Here is a 19,260-nt window from a genome sequence, read left to right on the forward strand (position 1 = left end):
GTGCTTCTTCAGCCTGGAGAAGTATGCTTAGAAAGATAAGGCTTAAGTGAGGTTTGATTAGGGTAGATGGTTGGGCTATTTGAAGGTTGAGAGGCATAGCCAGGAGTGAAACATCAAAGAAATAATTCATAAAAATTGAGAAATAGACACATGGAGGACCCCAGGAAGGGGAAATAGTTAAGACCTTCTGAGTAAACTGGGAGTGGGGGTAAAAGAGAGAGGATGGCAGATGGGAACATGAGGGTTTCAAATGGTCAAAGGGACAAAGAAGGAGAGCAATGAAAGAGATATTTTGATAGTGGGAGCTATTATGGGGTTAGGGAGAAACCTGGTGCTGGGAAATTCCCAGGAATCCATAAGAATGACCCCAGCTAAGACTCCTAGCAATAGTGTAGAGGGTACCTGAACTGACCTTCTACTGTAATCAGATTAGTGACTACTCTCTAGTCTAGATTAGTGTCATCATAGAACCTTCATTCAGTAATGATGGAAGCAGATGAAGCAACCCACAGCCAAGCACTGAGCTCAGATCCTAGAGTTCAGTTGAAGAGAGAGAGGAGGGGTCATATGGGCAAGGGAGGTCAAAATCATGAGTGGGAAAACCACAGAGACAGCTGACCTGAGCTAGTGGGATCTCACGGACTCTGGACTGACAGCTGGGGAACCTGCATGGTTACTGGGATTAAAGGTGTGAGTCACCACTGCCTGGTTTGTAAGGCTGATCAGTGCAGCTGTTTTACTCTCTGAACTTCAGACAAGCTTTATTTATTAAAATACAAATCTCGAAAAATCAAAAAAAATACAAATGAAATATCACTACACTTGATTGTTTAACATTGTGGGAACAGTGATGGGACAATTCTAAAGAAAGAATAGGTTGTAAAAATCACCTTAAATATTCTATTGAGTTTGACATGAGACAATTACATTGTGGGAAAAGTGTGTGTGTGTGTTTGTGTGTGTGTATATGTGTGTTTGTGTATGTGCATGTGTGTGTGTTTGTGTGAATTATTTCAGTTCTGGGAGGCCTGGACGAATAAGCAGCTCCTTCCTTGCAACAAAGTCTGCTGTCTACATGGTCTGTGTAGAGATAACTATTTTTCTTCTACTAGAGTAGTTTAAGTTCAACTTCTTTTGTGGGGAGGATACGAGCCTCTATGCTGACTGTTAGCCTTGTCTAATTCTAGTTGTGAGCTACTACTTTTACAATGTTTAATTCAGACTTTCCCTCTACTCCAAGAAACCCTCACTACACATTCTATAGTCTCCCACAATCCCTCTGATATCTTTCCCATGCCCCTTTCCTGGCAAGAGGTATTTTTGTTGAGGCCAGTCCTCAACACATCTGATTAAATTGTTGGCCAAAGGAGCTCCATGGAAACCCCCAAACAACTCAAGCTATTGCCAAGGCTATTGGTTATTCTCCACAAACTAATGGTAAGCCCTATTGCTAAAATTAACACTTATATCTAGCTAGTGCCTAACTAGGGCTTTCACCGCTACTGATAATTGTTCACAGTACTGAAAAACACTCTGCGTATTAACCAAAGGATAAAGGTAAATAAACACAAACACAGCTATAAACCTTGCAATCTACAATGTTAAACAGACTGCTTTATATGCTAGAGCAATAGCAGCACAAACATCCGAGTAACCAACCACTATCTGCTTGGATTCAGGACCCAGTTCATGAGATGGAAACCATCTGGATAACCCCTAATGCTGCTCTCGTGGCCCAGAAATTAAATAAGCCATGGGTCTATGGGGAAACCAAATGCTATTGTTCTACTAAAGAAATTTAACAATAAAAATTATTCCTAATGGCATTTCGTTATACACATAGGTCAGTGTCTTACTCCGTCATTGCCAGAAAAAAATTATTCTTGCAGTAGATGGGAGTAAATGCAGAGACCTATAACTGGACAGTGGACAGAGAATTAAAGACCTTGTCCTAAACAATCAGTCCTAAATGGGGTGTCTTCATCAAAATTCTCTCCTCAGGGTTCAGAGAATTATGAAAAAGAGGAGGTGAGAAGATTGTAACAGTTAGTGGGAATAGAAAACACCAAGGAAACAAGGCCTTATAAATATGGGAAGATTGACACAATATAAACTCACAGAGACTGGTAGCCATCACAGGACTGTATAGATCTATAAAGACAGATGAGGCCCAGGTGCTGAGAGGGGACATGTATAGAAGCCTTTATTCCTAAATCAGAATCTATCTCCAACTGATAAACACTCTTAGGAAGAATTAGGCTTTTCCCAGGGAGTCTCACCAAGAATACAAACCACACTTAAGGGCAGGCTTCATGTTTAACAGTAGATGTTACAACACAATATGAATTCAGTGGTATTTGTGGAGATTTTTTGTATCATAATTCTTTATTTGGGCATTTAAAAAATCTTGCTTGATTTTGCTTACCTATTAGGGTCTTTGATTTTGTGTTTTGTGGGTTTTGTATATGTGGGTGTGTCTCTGAGTGTGTATGTGTCTCATGTGCTTTCTTTCTCCCTCCCTTTTTCCTCTTCTCAGTTTGTCTGTTTTGTTTGTTTTATTCTGCCTTAAAAAACTGACCTGTTTGTTTTCTGTGGAGAAAACAAGAAAAAAAGGCATGGGGTTGGAAGTGTGGGGAGGTTGAGAGGACCTAGGAGGAGATGACAGAGAGAAAACTGATCAGAAAATAATATTTTCATTAACAAAACACCATATTTTTTTGTTATTTCTCAGTTAATATTTAAATTAAACTCCAAAGTAAATAAGTAAAAAAAAAATCCATGTATTTAGTACCTATATGGTGTGGGAAGTCCTTCTGTCTATGTGTTGCTTTTGTTGTTAATGAATAAAACTGTTTTGGCCAGTGGCTTAGCAGAATAGAGCTAAGTGGGAATTCCAAGCAGATAGAGGAGGAAAGTAGTCAGGGAGAAGCTATGCAGCCATCACAGGAAACAGATACCTCTGTTGGAGCCTGCTGGATCTTTGTCTGTAGGCCATGACCTTGTGGTGATGCACAGATTAATGGAAATGGGTTATCTTAGGATATAAAAGCTAGCTAGAAATACACTTATGCTATTGGCCAAACAATGTTGCAGATAATATAGTTTCTGTATTATTATTTTGGGCCTTGGCAGCCAGGAATGAATGAACAGCCTCTGACTACACCTATAAGAATGTCATATATTTTCCTCTTTCTCCCCTCCCTCATTCTTTTATGCTCCTCACACCCTTTCCCTTCATGTGATAGGTGCTAAACTCTAATCATTCTTTCTATTTGTTTCCACATTTCCCTTTTAGACAGATCCATGTGGTAAGTATGACTGACTTATTACACGTAGTAAGTATAAGTGAATAGGACCGATGGCATTTCTAAGGTAGTAGTCCACTGTGAGCTTTCATTCATGTGTTCCAATTACTTTTTTTTTCTGGCAGACAACACACTGGACTGTGGAGCTGCCATAGTTTCTAAGATGGAGATTTCTCAAACCTGGCATTACTGGGACTTTGGGAGGCCTCTTCTCTGACATAGGGGCTATCAAGTGTGGTGTGGGAGTTTTAGCACACCCTACACAGCCACTTCTCTAAAGGGCTCATTTTCTAAATGGGAATGACCTTTAAGTGAGTAACTGCTTCCCAGGGTGATAACTGTGAGGAAAAGGATGTGTATAGATTGCCACAGGAGGTCGGATTCAGTAATTAGGAGTAATGTTAGTAAGCAGTGACATGTCTATTGGGGTTTGAAGTGTTTAATATGTGAATCATACACATTTGAACATCAAAAGAGTACATCTAGAGCACAGATAGAATTCTATTCTTCTGAGTTTGAACCTTGAATAGTAGTGGATGTAATAGGGACATGTCTCTTCAAAGGAGGTAAAAGATTTTGGTCCAAGGTGAAGAAATTCCTGAGGGAATTATGCCAAGTTCACCATCTATTGGCCATTGGCAGAAAAGGTGTCTGGGGGCATTTCTCAGTTGTTGACAACTTGGGTCAGAAGTCTTCCCTCACCAAGTATCAGTAGCACCCAACAGTTGTCATAAGCAAAATATCTCCAGACATAAGCAGACGGTCACCCGCTTTCCCAGTTACTAGGAAAGAGGGAAGCTAATGTCCACGATCTACTTTGCACTTCAGTTTCTCAGCTGCACTATGAGAAGGCAGACATGCTCCTCTATGTCATAGGGTCACTGTAGTGCTTAGAACAGTTGCACATACGTGCAAAAACTCTATAGGTGTCAGCTCAGTTTAAAAGAATGTAAGTCATTATTTCCTCAAGTTTTCTATGGGATTGAAAGACATTGTAGGAGGTTGTGGTTGTTTTTTTATTTTTAGATTTTGGATGGCCAGTATGTTTTGGCAAAGCATATTGGAGGAAGAAAAGAGAGATAGGGTCTCTCCAAAAAACTCTGGCTATCCTGGAACTCACCATATAGAAAGGCTGACCTTGAACTCTCAGAGATCCTTTTTGACTCTCCTCCCAAATGCTGGGATAATAGGCATGTGCCACAATACATGGCTAGAAATACATTTTGTACTGTGGGGATTCTCGGATAAAATACACAAATGCTCATTGTGACTCTCCACTAGATGGAAACAGGCTATTTCTTGCTTACTTGGTATCTCTATAACATGTGTTTAAGAACACATTTTGCTAGAGGTTCTGGTAGTTCATGGTTTATTTCAAACCAAATTCCACCTCAGTCCAAGACTCACAGGCACACAGACTTCAGGAAGGCAGGCTACTGTGTATATTGAAACTTTATTAGTGCACCCCCATTTGTCATATCTTACTGATTCGTCTGACTCTACATCAGGGCCCAGCACCCAGAACAGGTTCTCACCCATGTGATTGTATTGAACATTATTTACTGGTTTGGCTTCCATGATGCCCCCACAAGATGGTCTTGTCTTTCCCTCTGGCACTGTGCTCAGCAACCCTACTAAAGGGAAGCTCTGTCTCAGGAAAGAAGACTAGGTGATGTGTTAGCACTCTACAGAAAATGAGTGATGGAACTGGATGGATTGTTTTCTCTGGTCCCAGCATCAGGCAAGAATCTGAACCCGACTTCTTTCGTTTACTTTGGCTATTGTTTAAACGCCCAATGCTTAATTTTAATGAAAAATAATGTGCTCTGCAGCTCACTATAGTCTATTCCAAGAGTCAGCACACATTTCCTGTGAAGGGCTAGAGAGGCAATGCCGCAGGCTCTGGGGCACATGTGGACTCTGTTTTATTTAGTTTTTAAATTAATTAATTAATTAATTAAAGATTTCTGCCTCCTCCCCCCCACCGCCTCCCATTCCCTCCCCCTCCCCCAATCAGGGTTCCCTGCCCTGTGGGAAGTCTAAGGACCACCCACCTCCATCCAGGTCTATTAAGGTGAGCATCCAAACTGCCTAGGCTCCCACAAAGCCAGTATGTGCAGTAGGATCAAAAACCCATTGCCATTGTTCTTGAGTTTTCAGTTGGACTCTGTTTTAATCTCTTTAATCCACTATTGTAGAGAAAAAAAACTGCCATAGATGACATGTCAATAAAAAGGCAAGGCTGTATTCTAGTAAATATCTATCTATCTATCTATCTATCTATCTATCTATCTATCTATCTATCATCTATCAATCTATCATTATCTATCTATCAATCATCTATCATCTATCTATCTATCTATCTATCTATCTATCTATCATTTATCTATCATCTATCAATCTATCATTATCTATCTATCAATCATCTATCTATCTATCTATCTATCTATCTATCTATCTATCATCTATCTATCTATCTATCTATCTATCTATCTATCTATCTATCTATCTATCTATCATCTATCATTATCTATCTATCTATCTATCTATCTATCTATCTATCTATCTATCTATCTATCAATCAATCATCTATATCTATTCTTATTTTATGTGTATGGGTGGTTGATCTTCATGTGTGTATGTGTATCACATGCATACCTGGGGCCCATGGACGACAGAAGAGGGCATGGGATAATCCTTTGGTACTGGGTTTGCAGGTGGTTTTGAGTTGTCATGTTGGTGTTTGGAATTAAACCTGGGTTCTTTTCAAGAGCCAGGAGTGTTTTTTTTCTACCAGGTAATCTCTCCAGCCCCACAATAAAGCTTTATTTATAAAAACAGGCTTGCCAAAGTTTTCATCACTTGGTGTACCAGTCTTTAAAATCTCACACCTAGTTAATATTACAAATTTGGGCATCAGCCTTAGTCCCTAAGGACAGTGAAGATTTCAAATTCTTCACAAAGGGCAGATAAATGAAGAGCTATGGATTGTTAGGAAGCTTCCTTTGATAATTATATGTGAGTACTTTTGAAATAGTCATTTCTTGCTGTACATGTTAATGTGTCTGTGACACTGGCCCTCAACACCATTCCTTGGCTGTGGTTATTAAAGTCAAGTACATCCCACCATGCTATCCTTTTGTAGCATTTACCCACTTCAAACATTCCAGCTGGCGCAGGATGGAAGACAATGAAATATTTCCATGGTCTGTCACACTGATTGAATAGTGCAATCTATGATTTTCTTTTCATCTCATTCAGATATTTTCTCTGAGCCATATAAAGTTGGCAGGACTGCAGAATGCCCTGGATCCCCAGTGAGTCTTTTGGTTACTGATTTACAGGATTCTGTGAGATTTTGGCATGGGCTTCTGCATTCCAGATTTACTTGTCCTTGAAATGTGTGCACTTTTCCCTATTACTGGCTATTTGTGGCACAATGACAGGGAAACTCAATGTACTGTCATGCTTCTCTATCAGAATTTAGAGAAAGGTTTCCGCACTTCACCTGGGTGTGCACTGAGCTGGGTAGACACATACAATTTACAGGTGCCAGCTTCGCATGATCATGTTTTGCTCTTGGTAATAACTTATGCATTTAAGGAACCCCATATCATAAATGGTTTTGTTTTTCTTGTTATAGCACACATACCAGAATCTAGAAAATCTAGTAATTAACATTCCTTAAGAATGCAACTACTGGGCCAATGAGATAGCTTAGTGGGAGACATGTTTTTGTGCAAGCCTTGCATACCAGATAGCAGGAGAGAATCAGTTCCTACGAGGTGTCTTCTGATTTCTACATGTGTGCATGTATGCTCACACACAAATAAATGAAAATTTGTAATTACTAGTACACCTCATTATGAAGACATAAAACATAATTTTACAAATCTGGAAACAACATAAATTTGGTATCTTATGGTAAATAAAATTTAATTTCCACGATCAAATTTCTTAAAGAAAAAATTGCCTGTATTTTTTGTGTGCATATTTACCCCCCCACCCACACATGTGTGTGTGTTTGTGGTAGACAGAGGTCAAAGTTAGATATTCTCTGCTATTGGTCTCCTCCTTATCTTTTGAGAAAAAGATCTCTTAGGGGACTGGGTATCAACTGAGTTGCTGAACTTTCTGGCCAGGTATCCTTAGGGCTTCTGCTGTTTCTGCATCTCCTACCTCCAGCCAGTGTTATGGTTACAGGTGTACATGACCATGTTTGGCTTCTTAGTTTGGGATACTGGAGGTCTGAACTTAGATTTCCATGCGTGAGTGGCAAGCACTTCGCTCACTGAGCCATCCTCCCAATCCCGAAAGTCTATTTATTATTATAGATCTTGTGTCGGTGGCAGTTATGACTTTCATGTAATACAAATCATCCCAGGTTTCTGTAGATAACCAAAAGTTATCTAATTGTCTTCTGGTATCTTCCAGAAAGAGAATATATGGCAAATTAAATATGCTTTTATTTTTTCAAGGAATATTGGGAAGATCTACTTTTTTTTACCAGTTTGCTAATGCTTATTAATCAAGATATTTCTCTTTGTGGATTTAAAGTATAGCAAACATTTAAAATATATAATTTCCATCAAGTTGTCTTCCATTTTGAGAACCTTTGTATTTTTATTTTCAATATTAAAACTTGACATTTGAGAGTTGACTTTATTATTATTTTTATTGGAAACATTTCTTTCCTGTAATGACTCATCTCAAGTTTAATGAAATATTCTGCTAGACGCATCAAATCCATAGTAAGATGCCCAGGGCCCTTCCACTCTATAGCAGAGTACAGTTGGCAGAAATAGAAAGATTAGATCCTGCAAGTGCACCTTTAGAAGAGCAGCCATCTACAGGTAAATCCTGGATCACTGCTTTATCTCATTAGGCTGAGGACAATCTTGGGTTTTGTTTCTACGTTTTAGTTTTCTGAGGTTAAGAACCTGAACCAATTACTCATTCACCCTGCACACAAGTTTTCCCACTAGCAAATGTAACTCTTGGTACAGAGAAGGCAATCAAGTAAGCTTGCAAGGCCTGCTGGGCATCTGGGCTAAGGGTGCTGTGTAATCAAGAACTTTGGCAATCATCTCCAGAGCCCGGCTTCAGTAATTACATCTTCTGTCATACACTGTAGTGGTCCAATCAAAAGGTTGTGGGCACCATAATAAGCTACAAATATGTCAGTCTTCACTAGGACATGCTGCAGCTTCTGTTATTCTTACGAAGAGATTTGGGTACTACTGGGACAATCTTAGCAGAATTGCTGTTTGGAATGATTGCAGATACCTGGGCAGGAAGCAACAGCCAATTACTTTTACTCATAGACTCCTGTTATATATCCGTGTGTGTGCTTATGTAACCATGCAGAGGCAGGCCAGGATCAATGCTTCATAGAAAACTTGTCCCTTGTATTTGGGTTTCCTTATTTTAAAACTCATACACAATGTATAGACTTGTTATTGATTTCCTGCCCCATAAATAAACAAGATCCAACCCCACAACTAAGATGAGAGAGAATTAGCACTTGAGACACCAGCTGAGGGCTTTGAAAATCCCACAAAGCAGCCACAGAGGTTTCCCTTCTCGCCAGCAAATATGTCCCACGTTACAGATAGAAAGTGACCATTGTATGCATCAGGTTTTCCCACTTGGACAGGAGGAGCTCATGGCCTTGTTTTGGCCCCTGGAACAGGAAGTGAATTCTTCCCCCTTTTAAGAGAAAGAGGAGCACAAATGCTTTCTTCTCTGCTCTATTTTTGTTCAGTCTGTATGAACATGGACCACCTGCAACTGTTCAGCAATATGCAACCAGATGTACCAAGCCCAAAGGAAGAAAGCCAGCCACCCAGAGAGTGATGAAACAGAGAGACAAAAACCACACCCCTGAGCCAAATCAGAGATGGTTTCTTGAAAGTTCATCATGGGAAACAGTATACTCAGTGTTTAAAAGTCTTTTATTCAAAATTCTGTTATTTTAGCTGAGAACATGCTTCCTAACATATGTGCCAACTAAACAAATTGGAACCTTGTGGAGTGTGCCTGGCGGTGGAGCCAGGATGTGAAGCAAACCTCCTCAATGGGGTCAGATGTACTGCACATGAAAGAGAAGAACCTGCTTCCAATGATGAATTTTAATAAATGCTAAAGAAAACTAATAAATGAAAAGGAAAAAATTAACATTTTTATTGTCTAGCAAAAAGTATTCTGATAATAAATACAAATTAAAACATTATGAAGAAAGCTTACCTAAAGCAAAACCAAAGTGGATTACCTACTAATTCAGTATAAAACATGCCCATAGGATCATGGGGGAAAATGTTCCCTAGATAAGAAATTAAAAGTACACACACGTCTTTTAATTTTACACTTATAAGAATGCATTTTGATAAACTGTTCACTTATGTTTCCTTCCCACTTTTGTATTTTCAGTATTCTAGGTTCCCATTTTTAATCATCTCATTTTCATCAAGCGTTCCCCATATTTTTTGTGATTTTTAGTATTTTCTATAACTGCTTTTCAGAAACTGTACCTGCAAGTCTAAATACATAGTTTCTTTACATCATATTACGTTATAGTTTTTGAAATGTAGATGTTAGTGCTCTCAGATATGCATTGTTATACCTTTATATTTATTGCACTGTCAAAGGCAATGAAACCTTTTGCTCATTTGCTTTTCTTTAACATGCAACCGACCCAGATTCTGCTAGGTTTGACTCAGCCTTTCAAACAAAGTATTTTACTGAAGTTCTCCTTTTATTGTCTGGATTCTAAAACTTTTATTATGTTTACAAAACTTTTAATTTTGTTTCCAATGTCAACTTAAGAATGAATTTCATTTAGGCTAATTTCAATTGTCCTTTACTAGGTGATGTGGGATGTCCTGTATATGTGCTGCTTTTATTAGTTGATGAATAAAGCTGTTTTGGCCAATGGCTTAGCAGAGCAAAGCTAGGCGAGGAGTTTAAAACAGAGAGAGAGAGAGAGAGAGAGAGAGAGAGAGAGAGAGAGAGAGAGAGAGGGAGAGAGAAGTTGGGGTTGAGGCGATGCCATGTAGCTGCCCAAGAAGCAAGATGTGAGGTAATAAGTCATGAGTCTCATGGCAAAGTATAAACTATAGAAATGGATTAATTTATAGTTAGAGCTAGTCAGTAAAAAAGACCAAGATACTGGCTAAACTATTGTAACTGATAATAAACCTCAGAGTGGTTATTTCATAAGCGGTTTCAGGACCAAGCAGGTGGAGAGAAATCTGGTCCAGGGGGACCAGTCAGAGAGAGAAAGCTTCCAGCCACAATTAGGTCTAATTTTTCCAGTAGATATAATGTGGCATAAGGATTATCATGCTAAAATATGATTTTATCATGCTAAATATCATGCTAAAATACTACTTTGAAGTTTTGAAATAAAATTTAAGAGGATACCTATCAAGAATAATCAACTACACATTAAAAAGTAATAATAGGTAAGAAATCTTGAACTGAGAAAATTGTAAATGTACTTCATAAGGAAATTGACTTGACTTGAGTTTAACACTAACAACTAAAAGCTGATTCTTATGTAAATTTACATGTGTATAAAGTAAATCTTGCTTTAAAATAGCTACAGAATCTACCACAGCTTCTCCTTGAAAGTTGCATTCTGAAGTGGGATTAAATTGAAGAAAGATTAACTTTGTTCAAGAGAAGAAACATTTGGTAATTGTCAAAGGGAACTAATTCTGATACCTCAGAACTCAGTTTTCACTGTGGACAAAACAAGCTCACTGTCTAAACTCTTTGCCTTCATTCCATATTGATATATCTTGCCACTCACCAAATCCTTTATAAATTAAGCCTTTATTTGTTAACTGAATAACTTTTCACTAGTTAACCAACTCCTTTGTATGCTTAGATGCTAGGCACTGCAATCTAGCTGTGATTCAGCATCATGGAATCCTTATAAAAAGCCCAGTTTATTAATGATGGTTGCTATACGGCCTTAGCAAGTATGGCACAACAAGTCTAGGATAGAAAATCTGGCACATTCCTGTTCTGGATCTTATGTAGGAGAATCAGTAAATTCAGAAATAAAGTGATCATGAAATATATTAATTTATTGTACTGGGGTTCATTCAACCTAGGAGAAGACAGATTGCTAAGGAACTGGTACTCTAGTACCCAACCTAGAGAAGGCTTCTTATGGATTAGATCATACTAAAATGAGAGTCCAGCAGACAGCATTAATATAATTTTCTTAGCTGTTAAAGTATCTGGCATATTCTAGAAATAGCAACATATTTTCTCAGTAAAGTTCTCTGCTGCATGGATATCAAAGGCATTCTCATTTCTTTTCACATTTGTGTCCAAAGAACAGGCATGAGTCATGTTTTCTTGAGGGAACCTGGCTCAATGAATTATTCTCCTGTGTATCCACCGAAGATCATGTTCTCAGGGACAAACCATCAGAGCCCTCACACTGAGAGAGTCACTTGTGTGGGATGGATAGTAGCCATCGGCAAACCAGAATATAAAGTTCCTGTCTCTGCAGGAAAAGGAGGGCTTGCCTCACTGAAACCACACTAGAACACGTTGACTCATCTTCTCTCTCCATAAACATCACCACCACTTTCCCAACAACCAGAAAAATAGAAGTCTGCATGCTGCTATTTCTCTGCCATCTTTCAAACAACCTGTCACAGACCTGATTATTCTGACCCTTTGACTCAGCTGTCTTTGATGGTCTGCAAATGTCTTAGTTTACTCTCTTTAAGTGATAGTTATCTGGCATTTGAGAGAGTTTCATCACGAGATTTGGCTTTCTGATCCTTCCAATATGTCTATCAGTCTCACTGGAATAGTTCCCCAAATAGCTGGATCCTGGATCCTGTAGCTTCTGTCATTAGAAATCATTATACTTTAGGAAAAGTTCCTAATTCATGGACAATGAACTTAAACTACCTGAAAATTTGACCATAGTTTGCTTTCTAGTTTTATGGCCACAACACTCCTGACACATTATCCACAGCCAGAGGAAACAGCAGCAGCATCCCTCGTGTCTGGTTCTCTTATGCACCCATGGTTAGACATATCTAAACTCAAGGTCAAGAAATTAAAGAGTACTCTACACACACCTGGAGGATGCCTACAGAGCCAAGGAGAGTATTGTAACTGTGACTAATCACCTTTTAATGAGAAACTGCTAGGGGAAATATTATATTTGACTTTTTAGAAGAAAATTATATTTTTACCAAACTGCTATTTTATCTAGATTAAAACTATAGTCAAGACAAAATGAAGTCTCTTGACTCATGTGCACTCAGTGTGAAGGCTTTCAAGTAAAGCCAAGAAATAGACTGTGTGCTTTTAAGAATCCCTGGGAAGAAGATTGTGCTTTAATATCAATTAAGAATAATGATGAGGTATAGGAGTTTACCATTGCCTTCTGCTCTGAAATCTATGGCTGCAGATAGTTATGAATGCTGCCATGAGGGCCTGGATGACTAGAAACTCTATTATAGTGACTTCTAACTCCACATGATAAGCCAATAAAACTCATTGGTTCTTATAACACAAAATTCGTAATGTGGAATATTAGTTAGAAGAGACTGCCCCACTGACCTTTGCAACAACTTAAAAATTAGAAAGATTTCACATTTTTTGAACAGTTGGGAAAACCAAGAGAAGAACACTCTGCCAAGGCATAGGAGATAACCTGAAGTTCTCACAAAGTTACAGTCTTACCAGGACATAGCTGAGCTAGAACACAGTAACAGGGAATGTGGAGTTGCATTTCAATTGTATTTTAATAAATAAAGACCGCCTGAAGATCTGAGAGTAAACCAGTCCCACTAGTCAGCCTTATAGACCAGGTTATTATAACACACACTTTTAGTTCCAGTAACCACAATAACATGCACCTTTAATCCCAGTAGCCTCACTAGCTGCCATAGAAATCTGCTGGTACATGACTTTAATCCCAGCCCTAGAGAGGACTATAAAACAGGAGGAAGCATCTCTCAACAGTCTCACTGTGAGATTCTGGGAGGCAGGATGGCCGTTTCAGACTGAGGTCGAGGTAAGAGCCAGTGGCTGACTGTTTTGCTTTTCGGATCTTCATGTTGAACCCCAATTTCTCTCTCTGAGTTTTTATTAATTGTGCTTCATGAGTGGAAATTCAATTAAGTTCCCGAGACTGGAAAGGCCAAGATCAAGATGCCATCATCTTGCAGAGCTTCCTGTTGCATTCTCTAAAAGAGAGGCACCTTGAGTTTCCACAGGGCAGAAGATCCTAAGATCAAGGTAGGAGATGCTGTCTGAAACTTCCTCAGAGTTCTTAATCCTGTCGGGAAAGGGGTGGATCCAATAGTCCAACTTCTGCTTAGTGTTCCACCTTTTCCTCCCACACCATTAACGTCTGAATTACAAAGAGGACTCTGTCATACCCCAGTACCATAGACACATGCACATTTTCCTGCTTCCCGTGGAAGCCTGCTTTGGCTTTACAGTGGCAACATTGAGTGCAGATGCTCCTTGACTTTCCATTCCAACACACATCACAGGCTGAAAATGCTGCCAACTGTGCGCTTCGTAACCCCCACCTTCAGAGTTTCCATGTTTGAAAAATGCAGTATTGTTGCAGAATGATCCTTACATGAGTTCATAGTTGTAAAATTCTTTTAGACAACCATAGCATGTACTATTCACGTTATGGTTATTTTGAGAAATGGATCCTAGAACCAAGTATTAGGTTAAGAAGAACTTTCTGTATTGTATGACCCAGTGAACAAGTTTCAGACAGAGAGAAAAGCAGGCCTTTAACACAGTCAGCTAAAGAAGAACATGTATTCTCCACCTTCTTCATCTGTTGATAGACTTTACAGTTACTCTGTTACATTGGTTATTGAGAATGTATAAATTCTAAGTATGTCCAATTTATTTTATGTCTTCAACAAAACTCTTTGCGATGCAAAGGAGGGTTGCTAATTCTACTGCCAAATATTGTTAAAACCTTTCTGAAATCAATCAATTTTCAGCATGGTTACATTTTTGAAAATACCATAAATCCTTAGAATTTTAATATAATTTGGGTGCGCACCTGCATAATGGTAGTTAAGAGGCAGGCTGTTGGATTTTATCCATTCTTCTTTACCTTGCTAGCCTTGTGACCTTGGGCAAGACGTTCTTTAGTGTCTCGGTTTCCTCTTATGTAAAATGACTGTTACCACAGCCTCTGTCTCAGAGGGGCTGTTCCTGAGAGGACTAAATGAGTTAATCTATGTAAATAGTTTCAAATTCAAATATTAGCAATTCTATTAATTACCAGAGTCAAAAGTCTCCTGCCTAAATTAGGTAAAATCAAACAGGCATTATCTCATGCCAATTCACCTTAATGAGGCCTTTTAAAATCTCTTTCTGACCTGGTGATTGCACTGCATGTCGTCTGGAATAGATGTTTCTCTCACTGACCGATCGGCCCCGACAAAAGAATCTTCCATTGTTTTTATAATTTAGCAGCTTTCTGTTCATCTTTGTTTTTGTAAAAGACGATCCCTGGCCTAGAATATTACTTGCATGAAACCAGGAGTACACTGAGAAGGTTGCTAAGAAGGCTTATTTCACAATGGAGACATTCTTTGTTTAAATATAAACTGTTCAAGGGTCTGGGGAGATGACTCAGCTGGTAACATGCCTGATGTAAATGCTTAGGACCTGAATTCAGATACCCATGTGAAAACCTTGGTGTCATGTTGAGTTTCTGCAACTCCGGGGCTGGTGAAGAGGCATGGTGACTCGGTGGAAACCACGAGATTTAGGTATCAGTGAGAAAACTTGTCTCAAACTATAAGACGAAGAGTGAATGAAGAGGACACTGACACTGATTTCTGGCATTCCCATCCACTGCTTGTTCACGTGCGGATACTGACACTGGTCTCTGGCATTCCCATCCACTGCTTGTTCATGTGCACGTGCAATACTCCACCCTCGTGTATTTATCACAGCTTGATGAAGTGAATAAGGAGAGCAGATGTCTCTTTGAAGTGATGATTTTCTTTCCGCTGGATGTAACACCATCTGTTTTACTTTGTTTTGCGTGTGTGAGCTTTTGCTGTGATGGTAATTCAACTGAGAGTGAGTTACCTTTGCTGACTGCAGAGTGCCAACCATTTTGTCACAATAGTGTTCCACAGGCTGAATAATCATATTCTGAAGGTCTCAGATACAGAATACTTTTGAATCCAAAACTTTCTGAGCCCTTATATGATGTCATAGTGAAAAATTTCACAACTGATCTCATATGACAGGTCACTGTCAAAGCTCAGGCTCACTACTCAGCTTGTCTCAGAGTGGTTATTTGGGAACTGGTAGGTGGGAGAGAAACTTCAGGGAGATGATCTGCTTCAGCCTTGTTGCTTGACTTTGGCTACATTAAAATATGCCTACATGTTCTGTCTACAAAATAATTCTCAAATTAAATCTCGGGGTCACAGAGTAAAGCTCCCAATTAAGAAATGATATGGAATACATTTAAGTACAATGATTTTTCTCCTACATAAACTGAAAATAAAGCACATATTGTTGGATGTTCCTTATATTTCACTTCTAAATTCATTTCCCAGTTCTACTTGCTTTTATTCATCTTTGTTTTTACAGCGCTCACCCTCTTTGGCCTGATTAGAATAACTTGCCTCCCTGTACATGGTATTCACTGCCCACCGTATTCATTACAATACAACTGTTGGAAAGGATATTTAATTTCCCCACACAGTTATTAGTTGTGATCGAAAAGGTTCTAGTGATTTGGTCGATGGTACTTACCAATATTTTTTAATTGTCTGTACGGTGCATCCTTACAGGAAATTCTCACTCTTCTGTACTAAGAATTCTCATTTTCATACCAGTCATCAGGTCTCCCCATCTCCTACACTCCAGCTTCTCCTGCAATATGTGTTCCTGATTTCATGGACACTCAATGCCAACTTCTTCACAAGTTGACGATTTCTCTACTTCATCCAAGTTCTTCGCTGCTGTCTTGCCCTGGCTGCCTTGATCTTAAGTCTTCCATACTTTGAGCAGGCTCAGGGATATTTTTATCATGTCTTCCTTCTTCATTGTTTATAGTCTATTTTGACATGAAATATTTTTATTCTGTTTGTCTAGAAGCATCCCAGCAGGAATCTCAGAAATATTAAAGATATAGAAGGCCAAATACCAAAGATTGAATATTATTTTATTTATATAAAATGTACAAAGCAGGAAATTTAATCGAGCCAAAAAATAGACAAGTGGTTGCCTGGAGACTGAAATTAGAAAGAAGGTAAGAGTGGGAATTGATTGGAAAAATTGGATTCTGGTGATAATTGCTCAATTCTATAACTTTATTGAACAACACTGACTTGTGTAGTTAAAATGGACATATTTTATACTTATAGCATACATGCATCATCAAGACCATTTTAATGAAAACAGCTTCAAACCTCAGTGAACTGATTTTAAAGAAATGAATTGTGGAAGAGTGTATGTTCTTTGGTTCCTTAGCACATAGGTTGCCTATGAATTCTTTCTTCATAAAGCCAATCCCACCACTAACAGGTCTGGTTTAATTTTTTCTAACGAATATGTTTTCATTGTAATCACACTGTTGTCTACAAAGCAATGTTTAACATTTCAGTATAAAACTGGGAACTCTTCCTGGCTGTGAAAGTTATTCCTTCCTCACTCATCCTATTTTGGGGAGGGGCATATTATCGTAGCCCTTCCCTGAAGCTCAGGGATCTGTGTGGAAGATAGGGTATAATGATTATAGAAGCCAGAGGTTGTGGGTGACTTCAAAGAAACAATGTTTTTCAGACAGATCAAGGCAGAAGCATACATGAACTCACAGCGATGATGACAGCATGCATAAGATTTTTATGTGCTCAAGGCAGACAAGATCTTAGCATGGAGAAGGAGAGTGGGCATGAAATACCACTTCTAGCTGGGTAGTCATTTCATTTTGCTGCTGTTGGGAGCTATCTCTCTTTAGTGACATGACACTTTGATAATTGGATAGATGCCAGGGTATGACCTACATCCAGGAGTAGAGCCTGGTCAACACAAACTGAGAGGAGAGAGAGATAGAGATAGATAGATAGATAGATATAGATATAGATAGATAGATAGATAGATAGATGATAGATAGATAGATGAGACAGAGAGACAGAAAGATGAGAGAGTTAGAGACACAAAGAGGCAGATAGAGGAACAGAAGGAGGAGGAGACAGAGAGAGAGAGACAGAAAGAGAGAGAGAGAGAGAGAGAGAGAGAGAGAGAGAGAGAGAGAGAGAAAGTTGGGAAGTTAAATGGGTTGGGGAGGAGGATGTGGGAGAAAATGAAGTGGGATAAATATGAAAATACATTGTATGAAATTCTTAAAGAAATTAGTAAAAACATTGTTTATAAAGAAGTTTAAGTTTCAGATATGTTTATATACTACACCACATAACAAAATAGAACATGTATGGTGTGAGTGTGTGTATGCAGGAATTTCTGGGTTGGTAGATGACCTTACCTTAATGTGACTTTGAACTATTAGGCAGTTTCTACATCACCAGGTTGTTCTCTTTCCGTGCATCCAGCTTTTATGTATCTGTATCCGCCCCAGCAGGTTTTGCTATGTAGTCTTGGCTTCCCTATAATTCACTATGTGGCCCAGGCTGGCCTCAACTTGTGGCAATCCTCCTATATAGTAGGATTATACCTATGTGCCATGACATCAGGCACGCATTTTCCTATCATGCCAATAAACACACTGTCAATCTTTAGCTAACTTACCCTAATGGCTAATGCCAGAAATAGGAATTATATTAAATTAAACAAGTCATATGTGTATCTTCTTCACATTTTCTTTTTTAGCAATTCTATTGTAGAAAAATCATAAATATCTGTTGAGAAAATTTAAATCTCCAACACTTGCATCCCCCTCCCTGATCAAGCATAAAGGAGAGGGACAACCCAAAGGAAGGAGGGATGAAAATCCATATGGAAGCCTAATAGTTCACAAATGAACTTAAGAAGAATGTAATTGAAGGATAGAAACACAGGTGAAAGGAATGGGGGTACCAAGAGTTGAAGGATTAATCAGGGATGTGGTAGAGGGCTGGTGAGATAGCTCAATGGTTAAGGTCACTGACTGTTCTTCCAGAGGACCTGGGTTCAATTCCCAGCATCCACATGACAGATGACAACTGTCTGTAACTCCAGGATCTGAAACCTTTACACAGACAGACATGCAGGTGAATAATGAATGTCTATTAGTACATTTTGTTCTCTTGCCATTTTATCTAGTTTTTAAAACCAAATATTGTCATTAAAATAAACACATTTAGTGTTTTGTTCAGTTAGTATGTGTGATAGAAATTTAGATAGACACAAACAGATTGAGGATTGTTGACACTTGTTGAGACACTCACAGCGACACATACAAGGGCAGTACAAACAAGGGCCAGAAGTTATTCCGTGACATTAGCTTGAGCCCTGGCTCAGGCACTCCTCCAGGTCAGTTTTAAACCATCTTGGCTTTGACAACAGCTATCTGAGTCACCAATTTCTGGTTTCTAATCTTTCAGTGGTTATGTGTTCCCATGAAACCAGAGGGCAGCCTGGCTTACTACAGTGAGGACATGTCCACAAAATAATTATCCCACCATCTGGACACTTCTGTCAACTGCAGTCACAGCTTTATTTGATTTTTAATCTTTGAGAATGGGAAATTCAGTGTCTTTCTTGGGACATCATGGAAACAAAAGAGTGATCTGTAAAGCACTTTCATGCCCAGTGGTCTACATTATCTATAAAGTAAGTTTAAGGAAGCTGAATGTTGGTGATATTTGAAGGGCATTGAAAATTCATAAGAACACGTTGCATAACCACACCAAGATCATATGATTTATATTAAAGAAGTGAGACAGAGTGATGGCTTGGGTTCTAAGAATAGCAC

At 38.8% G+C, this 19,260-nt stretch overlaps 1 protein-coding gene across 8 annotated transcripts in view; it reads right to left on the reverse strand.

Moving 5' to 3' along the window:
- The window catches only part of Lrrc7 (leucine rich repeat containing 7), a 401,293-nt gene that overhangs the window by 135,096 nt on the left and 246,937 nt on the right, over nt 1-19,260 (reverse strand). The window lies entirely within an intron of this gene.

The sequence above is a fragment of the Chionomys nivalis genome, chromosome 18, assembly GCF_950005125.1.
Source record: "Chionomys nivalis chromosome 18, mChiNiv1.1, whole genome shotgun sequence".
NCBI lineage: Eukaryota > Metazoa > Chordata > Mammalia > Rodentia > Cricetidae > Chionomys > Chionomys nivalis.